Source organism: Aquarana catesbeiana, linkage group LG01, assembly GCF_042186555.1.
Source record: "Aquarana catesbeiana isolate 2022-GZ linkage group LG01, ASM4218655v1, whole genome shotgun sequence".
Taxonomy (NCBI): Eukaryota; Metazoa; Chordata; class Amphibia; order Anura; family Ranidae; genus Aquarana; species Aquarana catesbeiana.
In genome coordinates, this window is record NC_133324.1 from 545,923,947 (window position 1) to 545,935,359 (window position 11,413).

General features: G+C 44.1%; 1 protein-coding gene across 2 annotated transcripts in view; it reads right to left on the minus strand.

Moving 5' to 3' along the window:
• Window positions 1-7,499, minus strand: part of FZR1 (fizzy and cell division cycle 20 related 1) — a 116,293-nt gene extending 108,794 nt beyond the window's left edge. For both annotated transcript variants that reach the window (XM_073595275.1, XM_073595271.1), the window contains exon 1: window positions 7,344-7,499. The gene's annotated coding sequence lies outside the window, so the exon portion shown is untranslated. The remainder of the gene's footprint in view (window positions 1-7,343) is intronic.
• Window positions 7,500-11,413: the final 3,914 nt, after the last annotated feature.

The following is an 11,413-nucleotide window of genomic DNA, read 5'->3' on the forward strand; positions in this document are numbered from 1 at the left end:
TAGTAAGGAGTGAAATCAAAAATTAACGCTCTTAGAAATCCTGAAGGCGGTGATTGGATTTCGAGGCCCCGTATGAAGCTAGGCTCCCAAAAAGTGCCACTCATGTGGTATCCCCGTACTCAGGAGAAGCAGCAGAATGTATTTTGGGGTGTAATTCCACATATGCCCATAGCATGTTTGAGCAATATATCATTTAGTGACAACTTTGACAATTTTTTTTTTTTTTTTTTTTTTTTGCACAAAGTTGTCACTAAATGATATATTGCTCAAACATGCCATGGGCATATGTGGAATTACACCCCAAAATACATTCTGCTGCTTCTCCTGAGTACGGGGATACCACATGTGTGGGACTTTTTGGGAGCCTAGCCGCGTACGGGGCCCCGAAAACCAAGCACCGCCTTCAGGATTTCTAAGGGCATAAATTTTTGATTTCACTCCTCACTACCTATCACAGTTTTGAAGGCCATAAAATGCCCAGATGGCACAAACCCCCCCCCCCCCCCCCAATGACCCCATTTTGGAAAGTATACACCCCAAGCTATTTGCTGAGAGGCATGCTGAGTATGGAATATTTTATATTTGGACACAAGTTGCGGGAAACTGACAATTTTTTTTTTTTTTTTTTTTTGCACAGTTTCCCGCAACTTGTGTCCAAATATAAAATATTCCATACTCAGCATGCCTCTCAGCAAATAGCTTGGGGTGTATACTTTCCAAAATGGGGTCATTGGGGGGGGGGTTTGTGCCATCTGGGCATTTTATGGCCTTCAAAACTGTGATAGGTAGTGAGGAGTGAAATCAAAAATTTATGCCCTTAGAAATCCTGAAGGCGGTGCTTGGTTTTCGGGGCCCCGTACGCGGCTAGGCTCCCAAAAAGTCCCACACATGTGGTATCCCCGTACTCAGGAGAAGCAGCTAAATGTATTTTGGGGTGCAATTCCACATATGCCCATGGCCTGTGTGAGCAATATATCATTAAGTGACAACTTTGTGCAAAAAAAAAAAAAAAAAAATTTGTCACATTCCCGCAACTTGTGTCAAAAAATAAAATATTCCATGGACTCAACATGCCTCTCAGCAAATAGCTTGGGGTGTCTACTTTCCAAAATTGGGTCATTTGGGGGGTTTTGTGCCATCTTGGCATTTTATGGCCTTCAAAACTGTGATAGGTAGTGAGGAGTGAAATCAAAAATGTATGCCCTTTGAAATCCTGAAGGTGGTGCTTGGTTTTCGGGGTCCCATACGCGGCTAGGCTCCCAGAAAGTCCCACACATTTGGTATCCCCGTACTCAGGAGAAGCAGGTGAATGTATTTTGGGGTGCAATTCCACATATGCCCATGGCCTGTGTGAGCAATATATCATTTAGTGACAACTTTTTGTAATTTTTTATTTTTTTTTTGTCATTATTCAATCACTTGGGACAAAAAAATAAATATTCAATGGGTTCAACATGCCTCTCAGCAATTTCCTTGGGGTGTCTACTTTCCAAAATGGGGTCATTTGGGGGGGTTTTGTACTGCCCTGCCATTTTAGCACCTCATGAAATGAGATAGGCAGTCATAAACTAAAAGCTGTGTAAATTCCAGAAAACGTACCCTAGTTTGTAGGCGCTATAACTTTTGCGCAAACCAATAAATATACGCTTATTGACATTTTTTTTACCAAAGACATGTGGCTGAATACATTTTGGCCTAAATGTATGACAAATTGATTTTAATGGATTTTTTTTATAACAAAAAGTAGAAAATATCATTTTTTTTTCAAAATTTTCGGTCTTTTTCCGTTTATAGCGCAAAAAATAAAAGCGGCAGAGGTGATCAAATACCATCAAAATAAAGCTCTATTTGTGGGAAGAAAAGGACGCAAATTTCGTTTGGGTACAGCATTGCATGACCGCGCAATTAGCAGTTAAAGCGACGCAGTGCCAAATTGTAAAAAGTGCTCTGGTCAGGAAGGGGGTAAATCCTTCCGGGGCTGAAGTGGTTAACCTATAAAAAATAAAATTTTGAAAAAAATTGATTTTTAATACAGATAAGACATCTCTATTCTGCGTTAAATTTCCATTACCTACGTGTCCACATTGTATGTGAAGATCAGCGTAAGAATTTCGGCAATGCCGGGATGACTGAACTCTTGCGCGCGAATGGAAGTGACGTCATCTCGACCCAGCCAATGGAAACAGCCAGGGTTCCATATCCAGAAGCCACCAGGTTGAAGATGACAGGGCCAGTGGGAGCTCCGAGGGATCACAGCGCAAGAGAACAGATGAGCATAGTTCTGCTTGTTTACACAACAATGTACATTCAGTGTGTGGTTCTGCGTGTGTTTACATGCTTTTGTAATGCGTTTGTGCTTCATTTATTGGCATCTGAGCTGCATTTACATATGGTGCAAACAAAGTAGCTGTTTTTTTTTTAAAGAGGCGTGAAAGCAGCGCAAACTAGGCTAATTGAAATATATTCATTTTTCTTGCATACGGGTTTGTACTGCGTTTAACAGCACGTTTGACTGCATCTGGTGTAGACAAGTCCCTAAACAGAGCAGCATTTGGAGTCACACTACACCACATAGCCCTGCAGTGCATAAAGATGAAATATTTTGTGACATTTAAAAAAAAAAAAAAAAAACCCAACACACACACCCCCCCCCCCCACAAAGCAATAGGGGTTACTTACTAAAACTGAAGTGCGTACAATCTAGTGCAGCTCTGACAAAAAAAAAAAAAAACAACAAAAAAAAAAAAAATCTGGAACCTGATTTGTTTCTATGCAAAGCTTAAAGTATAACTCCATTTTTGTGAAAAAATAAATAAATAAATAGCACATATAATTGCAGCACAAGCCAATTGTAATTTAAGGTTTCAGTCTGCAGTCGCTGTAATGTTCTCTAAATTTTAATTCAATATGGCAACATATTGGCATACAGAACGCCCCCAGAAACATCATTTTCTGCTTGTGTGATTGTCTCACTGATTTTCCCAGAAGTCTGCACTAAGATACAAGTCAGATTTTAGGCACCCCCTGCAGCAGGAATGTCAGTTTTGGTGAAAAGTAAAGCAGTTTGGTTAAAGCAGTTGTAAACAAAAAAAAAAAAAAACACACACCTGCAAAGCAATGGCATAATGTGCATCACATAATGAATTACTCACCTTCGAACAAAGCCCTACAGCGCTGTACTGAGGGCTGACATCTTCCCCCGGTCTTTTTTCCGGGTTCGCGTGCTCTGGCTATGTGCTTGGCCACGATTATATCATCACTACCACACAGCCCTTGATTCCAGAACAAAGCTCTGAAGGTCCGGCAAGGTATGCCAGACCTTCAGAGCTCATGCGCCGGTGATGTAACTGGCTGCATCCAGGGTGAATATCTCCTAAACAGTGCACGTTTAGGAGTTATTAATTTTACCTACAGGTAAGCCTTATTATAGGCATACCTGTAAGTAAAAAATTACTAAGCGGGGTTTACTACCACTTTAAACACTGCAGATTCTCTCATCAGAGCACTTGGAGGGCACCAGGTGATCATAATGAACCAGACGATTCCAATCAAATTCAGTCTGCAAAGGATATGGTGAAACAGCCATTTCTTCAGAGAAACAAAAGATATGACTCTGCAATAAAGTTTGATAACACCCCTTGAATGTATATTGATCACACAGAGGGGATTGTTTTTTTTCCTCAACAAAAGTGGAGTTACACCTTAAAGCGGTGTTCCAGCCGAAAATTTTTTATTAATTTTTTTAAAATCAGCAGCTGCAAACACTGTAGCTGCTGACTTTTAATAGGGACATTTACCTGTCCAGGGAGCCCACGATGTGGCCCCCCCCCCCCCCCCCCCCCAGCAGGCACCGCCATTCCAACTAAGGGAAACCAGCAGAGGAGCCTTGCACCTTCACTGCTGGTTTCCAACTGCACATGCGCAAGTTGCGCGGTGCTTTGTGAATGGCCAGTTGTCTTCTGGGACATCTGGATTGGAAGTACTCTTAGTACTTCTAAAAAAGGTACGAGAGAAAGTAGAAAAAAAAAATTATATTTTCAAAAACGAGGGGTGGAGAGGTACGGGGGTTAAAAGTGCCCCGCTAGTGGCCGAAAAGCAACACTCGCTTTAGCGCTGTTTATGCGGTGCTTTTCGGCAACTAGTAGGGCACTTTTAACCCCTGCTAGCGGTCGAAGGGTTAAAAGCGTCCGTGTTGCGGCGCTTTGAAAGCGATGTCCATTCATTTCAATGGGCAGGGCATTTTGGGAGCGATGTATACAGCGCTCCCAAACCGCCCCAAAAGATGCTGCTTGCAGGACTTTTTCTAACGTCTCGCAAGCGCACCACCCCAGTGTGAAAAGTCACACTTGATTAGAAGGGAAGTGGTTTTTCAGGCACTATTTATAGCGCTAAAACGCCTCAAAACTGCCTCAGTGTGAAAGGGGTCTAAGCATGTCTCCATCGCTAAACAATGAACAAACTTTATATACAAGAATCAAAGTTGGCATGGAATAGTCCCTATTATTATAATACAATTAGAGCGATGGAGTTCTCCCGAGATCTCACACAAGTCTCGCGTTATGAAATCAATGAAACGACAGTCTGACTGAGACTGCGTTTTTACATGTGTCACTTTTTTAACTTTTGCGACACTGATTTACCATTTCATTTTTCGATATGTTCACGGTTTCAAAACGCTAGCAAATTTAAATAATTTTTCAAAACTACCACGACACACCTGCAAACCTCATGCTGCGCAGAGTTTGAAAATCACTGCCTAGGATCATATTGCCACGGGTTAGAAAGTTGAACTCGCATGATACCAACCCGGCAATGACAGTCCGACTTTGGGGGGCAATTTGACAGACATCTGTGCAGTTTCATGCACAGATGTCTATACAAATCGCCCCCCAAAGTTGCAAAAGCAGTACAGGAACTAACTGTTGGGAATCTGTGCGGTGGTGCACAGACTATACCATTGCTGGCAATAGCCACCGATTTTGGCATGCAATTTGATTGGACCAATGTGAACCTAGGCTTAATTGAACAGGCTGAAAGTGGTTGTAAACCCACTTTGAGAAAAAAAAAAAAAAACTGCAAGACAAAGGCATAATGAGCTAGTATACATAGCATACTAGCTCATTATGTAATACTTACCTGAGATCGATGCCCTCGCTGCGGTGCGAGTGCACCTCTCCGGCGGCTGACATCACTCCTGGGGAGTTACTTCCAGGTATCGCGGCTCCGGCGCTGTGATTGCCTGAAGCCGCTATGTCACTCCTGCGCGCGGTAATGCCACACTCACTGAAGCAACTGCACATACGTGCCACTGCCTCAGTTTATGTCAGTGCGCATGTGCCGATGTTATCGGTACATGCAAACACAGAGAATAATCTCCTAAACTGTGCAGGTTTAGGAGATATCCTGGGTAGCTACAGGTAAGCCTTATTATAGGCTTACCAGTAGCACAAAGTGGTCTGTAAGGGTTTAGTAGCTGATGTGTATGGTAGCCACAGTTTTAGTATATCTCCCCCAATGCGTTTTAACAATGGATGGCCCCTTTACAGTGCACACAATTTCACACTGCTGGTGTGAATGAACCAAAGGGGACCACAATTTAATAAAATAACAAAAAAATGTGCAAACTAAACAACAATCACAAAAAATTGACCATGTAAATCTAAACCTTGTGCCATACACATGGCATATAATCAGCATACCCTAAACAAAGGCTCCATACAAGCACATACATGACATGTAGCTCCAGCAGTGTCAGCACACACTATGATAACCCTGGATGTGTACAGTCTACGGACAGGACCATGTTACAGAGGAGAACCCTGGACGTGTACAGTCTACGGACAGGACCGTGTTACAGAGGAGAACCCTGGATGTGTACAGTCTACGGACAGGACCATGTTACAGAGGAGAACCCTGGATGTGTACAGTCTACGGACAGGACCATGTTACAGAGGAGAACCCTGGATGTGTACAGTCTACGGACAGGACCATGTTACAGAGGAGAACCCTGGATGTGTACAGTCTACGGACAGGACCATGTTACAGAGGAGAACCCTGGATGTGTACAGTCTACGGACAGGACCATGTTACAGAGGAGAACCCTGGATGTGTACAGTCTACGGACAGGACCATGTTACAGAGGAGAACCCTGGATGTGTACAGTCTACGGACAGGACCATGTTACAGAGGAGAACCCTGGATGTGTACAGTCTACGGACAGGACCATGTTACAGAGGAGAACCCTGGATGTGTACAGTCTACGGATAGGGCCGTGTTACAGAGGAGAACCCTGGACGTGTACAGTCTACGGATAGGGCCATGTTACAGAGGAGAACCCTGGATGTGTACAGTCTACGGATAGGGCCGTGTTACAGAGGAGAACCCTGGATGTGTACAGTCTACGGATAGGGCCGTGTTACAGAGGAGAACCCTGGACGTGTACAGTCTACGGATAGGGCCATGTTACAGAGGAGAACCCTGGATGTGTACAGTCTACGGATAGGGCCGTGTTACAGAGGAGAACCCTGGACGTGTACAGTCTACGGATAGGGCCATGTTACAGAGGAGAACCCTGGATGTGTACAGTCTACGGATAGGGCCATGTTACAGAGGAGAACCCTGGACGTGTACAGTCTACGGATAGGGCCATGTTACAGAGGAGAACCCTGGACGTGTACAGTCTACGGATAGGGCCATGTTACAGAGGAGAACCCTGGATGTGTACAGTCTACGGATAGGGCCATGTTACAGAGGAGAACCCTGGATGTGTACAGTCTACGGACAGGACCATGTTACAGAGGAGAACCCTGGATGTGTACAGTCTACGGATAGGGCCATGTTACAGAGGAGAACCCTGGATGTGTACAGTCTACGGATAGGGCCGTGTTACAGAGGAGAACCCTGGATGTGTACAGTCTACGGATAGGGCCATGTTACAGAGGAGAACCCTGGATGTGTACAGTCTACGGATAGGGCCATGTTACAGAGGAGAACCCTGGACGTGTACAGTCTACGGATAGGGCCATGTTACAACAAGCAATACAATGAAAGCTCCTCTGGCGCTGCACTACTAGCTAAATACCGGCACTGGCATAAACATTTTCCATTATCACAGCACAAAACACAGATTAAAAAAAAAACTGCCACATTGCCCAGGGGTTAGAGCACTTGTAGGCAGCGAAGATTTTTGTTTTGAGCAATATCTGCTGTGAACGGGGGGTGATACCAAAATAACGCTCAGTATGCGGACTATGAACCATGTAACGTGCTCGTAACGACCCACCAACAGTCAAATACATATTTTTACCTATAAACGCCCTTCTCCGTTAAGGTTCCTCACTTACCGGGTTCCTTTTTTTCCCAATATTCGCTCTTTCCTCGGTAACAATATGGCGACACTACAGCATCTCCAGCCCTTCCTCCTTACGGACTCGCGTCCCGCACTGCATGACGGGAGCAGCTCGCTACGTCACTTCTTTTCGAACCAACACTGGAAAGGCAGGCGGATAACGCGTCTCTGTGGCAACCAGGACTGCTCTGTTTTCAGAGCGATCTCTATGGAGACTGGTGGATCCGTTCAGCATGTGTATAGCAAATGAAATGATGAGCCTTATAGCGGCTAAAATGAAAGTGTCAGGGGTGTACATAAGTGATTTCACTGTGTGCGACAGAAAAATGCCAACCTGGGAGAAGGGATTATGGGTCTCAAACTAGCGGCCCTCCAGCTGTTGCGAAACTACAAGTCCCATGAGGCATTGCAAGGCTGACAGTTACAAGCATGACTGCCAAAGGCAGAGGCATGATGGGACTTGTAGTGTAGCAACAACTGGGAGGGCCACCAGTTTGAGACCCCTGGATAGGGTAAGACCCCCTTCACACTGAGGCAGTTTTCAGGCATTTTATTGCTTGAAATATCGCCCGGGAACCATCTTCCATTCATTTTAGTGTGACTTCTTACACTGGGGCGGCGTGGGACGTTAGGAAAAGTCCTGCAAGCAGCATCTTTGAGTGGTTTGGGAACGCTGTATTTAGGCCTTCCAAAAACGCCCTGCCCGTTGAAATGAATGGGCGGCGCTTTAAGTGCTTTTAATCACTTCTTTGGGGTTTAAAAGCGCCCTGCTAGCGACCAAAAAAGCGACACTTAAACGTCTGTAAAACGAGTGGCGCTTTAGCTAACAAGGATGCTGCGCCCTGCTATGGAAAATGACTCAAAATGTAAAATCATATGTAGCGCTACTCCCATAGGAGCCACTGGAAATTTGCCTAGGTGATTGCCCTGCAGCCAGGCACACAAACACATCCACTCTTTTCCACAATAGCCATTCTAGGTAGGGTTGCCACCTTTTCTTCAAGCTAAACACAAACACTTTAGCACAGCAATTTTTTTTTTTTGTAGTATACACTATAGGATTGTAACAGACCTGGGACACCTTTGGGCACTCCAAACAGAATAGTAATACGGGGCGCATAGTGCCCCCCCCCCCACCCTCCTGTCAGGCCTTGCTCTGAGCCACATTTCTGTCTGAATAATGCTGGAGAGTTCGGGTTTTGCATCATGTGTCCGGGTTTCAGTCCACCTGAAACCCAGACACATGATCCAAAACCCGGACTGTCCAGGTGAATCACGAACAGGTGGCAACCCTAAGTCTAGGGGATGTTGTTTTTATTTTTGGAAAACTTGGAGGGTTGAGGGAATAGAGTGGGAAAGTATGTACGGGTTGAGGACAGTAAACTCCTTTCTAAAGAAATGCTGAAAGCGGAGCTCCACCCAAAAGGAAAAGCTCCACTTATTTGCCTCCCCCCCTTCCACTGCCACATTTTTGCATCTTTTCGGGGGGGGGGGGGGGGGTGCCTGGTTTTGACAGGTACACGCTCCTACTTTTGGATGTCTTCAAAGCAGCAAACTCATCCGGAAGTTATCCAGAACAGGTAGTACAAGTAAAGGCGCAAAAGTCAAAGTCAAAAGAAGGCAAGACAATATATATCCTATGGCAATATGTGCATACAACAAGGTCCAGAGTCACTGTAGTAGTTCGAGGGGAAAGTCCACAGATGAGATGGACCTTGTTACTTAGTATAGGGCGAGGGGGCGAGAGGGGGAAGGAAAAAAGGTGGGGAAAATTCACTCTCAGGGCTGCCATCGCTGGGGAACAGAGACCATGTTCCCAAAAACACTGGAAAGAAAAGAGAAGGAGAGGAGGCGCCTCTGGGTGCAGATTTTTAACAAATTTAATATGCATTAAAATTTATCATATATTCAACTCACATTTTGACAGTAAAAAAGAGGCATTGGATAATATCCCAAGACGCAGTCTGCGTCTCAAACCTCGTGTTGGCGGTCGGCTCTACAGCGGCCGGCCGAGCACCCTCCAGCAGCACCTGGACACACTGCGCAGCTGGGACGCTCCACCACAGCCGGCAAAATATCATCAAGCTGTACAAGAGTAAGCGCCAGAGAGGACACAGACGGGCCAAGGGATCGACTCCACAGAGGACAGCCCCAGATCCTTGGGATATTATCCAATGCCTCCTTTTTACTGTCAAATTGTGAGTTGAATATATGATAAATTTTACTGCATATTATATTTGTTAAAAATCTGCACCCAGAGGCGCCTCCTCTCCTTCTCGGAACTTATTCAGGGAAGCCTATTCCACACCCACCTAACAACTGTCCCCAAGCCATCCCCCATCAAATCATTCCTCGCATCTATGACCTTTTGTACCACCTCCCTTTAGAATGTAAGTTCTTCGAGCAGGGCCCTCCTGTCCCTTCTGTATTGAACTATACTGTAATTGTGCTGTCCCCCCCTCTACATTGTAAAGAGCTGCGTAAACTGTTGGCGCTATAGAAATGGTGTATAATAATAATAATTTCGGCCCTCATCCTCCTTCCCTTGCCGCCGGGCCATTCACAAAGAGCAGTGCACTTTACGCATGCGCAGTTGTAACCAGCTGTGGAGCCTTACCCGATATGCCGGCGGCAGCATCTGAGAGCTGATTGAAAAACCAGCTCGTGTGAAGACACCGCTGGTCTCGCGGACAGGTAAGCGTCCCAATATTAAAAGTCAGCAGCTACAGTATTTGTAGCTGCTGACTGTTGTATTTTTATGAAGGAGCCTGGAGCTCCTCTTGAAGCAGAAGTCCTTGCAAATAGCAGACTCTGGACTTGGCTTTGTAATAGAAGCAGTTAACAGCATGCCAGCTTTTTTCTTTAGAGCAGCAAGAGCAGAGAACTGAACTGACTAAGCTTTTCAGGACACCAGCTGATGTCCCCTTTAGTAAACACACAGCTGACTCTCTAGCACAAGAAGGGTGGCAGCAGCCCAAAACTCCCTAAGATCTCTCACAGCCTTCTGCACTTACAAAAGATCCAGGAACAATTGGTTTCCAACCTCCAAGTGACACCTTTCTCCAGTGATACCAGGCTAGATTTTTAGCAGACAGCCCATTAGTCAGCTCTCAGTAGCTTCAGCATCCAGGACCTCAGGTTGCCCACCTGAGGCCTCACGAACAGCAAGCACATGGCAGCACTGTCCTGGAGGGCATTAAGCCCTCCAGGCTGGACTTTTCCTCTCTAGGAAAAGACCCCCGTTGAGTGTGCTCAGAGAGCATATACAGTCTCCCAGCAGCCTTCAGGGCCATGCTCCCTGGGATTGGCCAGGGCTGCATAAATATTAGATATGTGCAATGCGTTTCATTCCAAATCAAAATTAGGACAATATTTTTGTTATTCGGAAATCCAGATGAATCCAAATTACCGAATTACAATAGTAACGAACTTAAACAAATCCAAAATAACAAACCAAAATTTGGACGAAATTAGATTTGAATTCAAAAACAAATTTGAAGCGAATTAGAAAACAAATCAAATTATAAAAAATTAGAAATCGAGTTTCGAAAACAGAATGCAATAAAATAGAAATTAAATTATAAAGCAATACAATAAAAATAAAAGAATAGTAAAGAATAGAATTTAATAGAATAAAATTAAATAAAATAGAATATGACCGTCTTCTGAAATTCGAATTTTAAAAGAAATAGAATAGAATAGAATAGAATTTAGAATAGAATCCAAAACAATGGAATCCAAAATAATAAAAAATAGAATAAAAAAACAATAAAATAAAATATAAAGACTATAACCATCTTCAGAAATTTAAATTTCAAATAGCGTGAATTTGAATAGAAAATAATAGAAAGGAAGAGAAGAGAAAATAAGAGAATAGAATAGAAAAATAATTAACCACTTAAGGACCGAGCCTCTTTCTGAGATTTGGTGTTTTTTTTTGCTAGAAAATTACTTAGAACCCCCAAACATTATATATATTTTTTTCTAACACCCTAGAAAATAAAATGGCAGTCGTTGCAATACTTTCTATCACATCGTATTTGCGCAGCGGTCTTATGCCCTGTA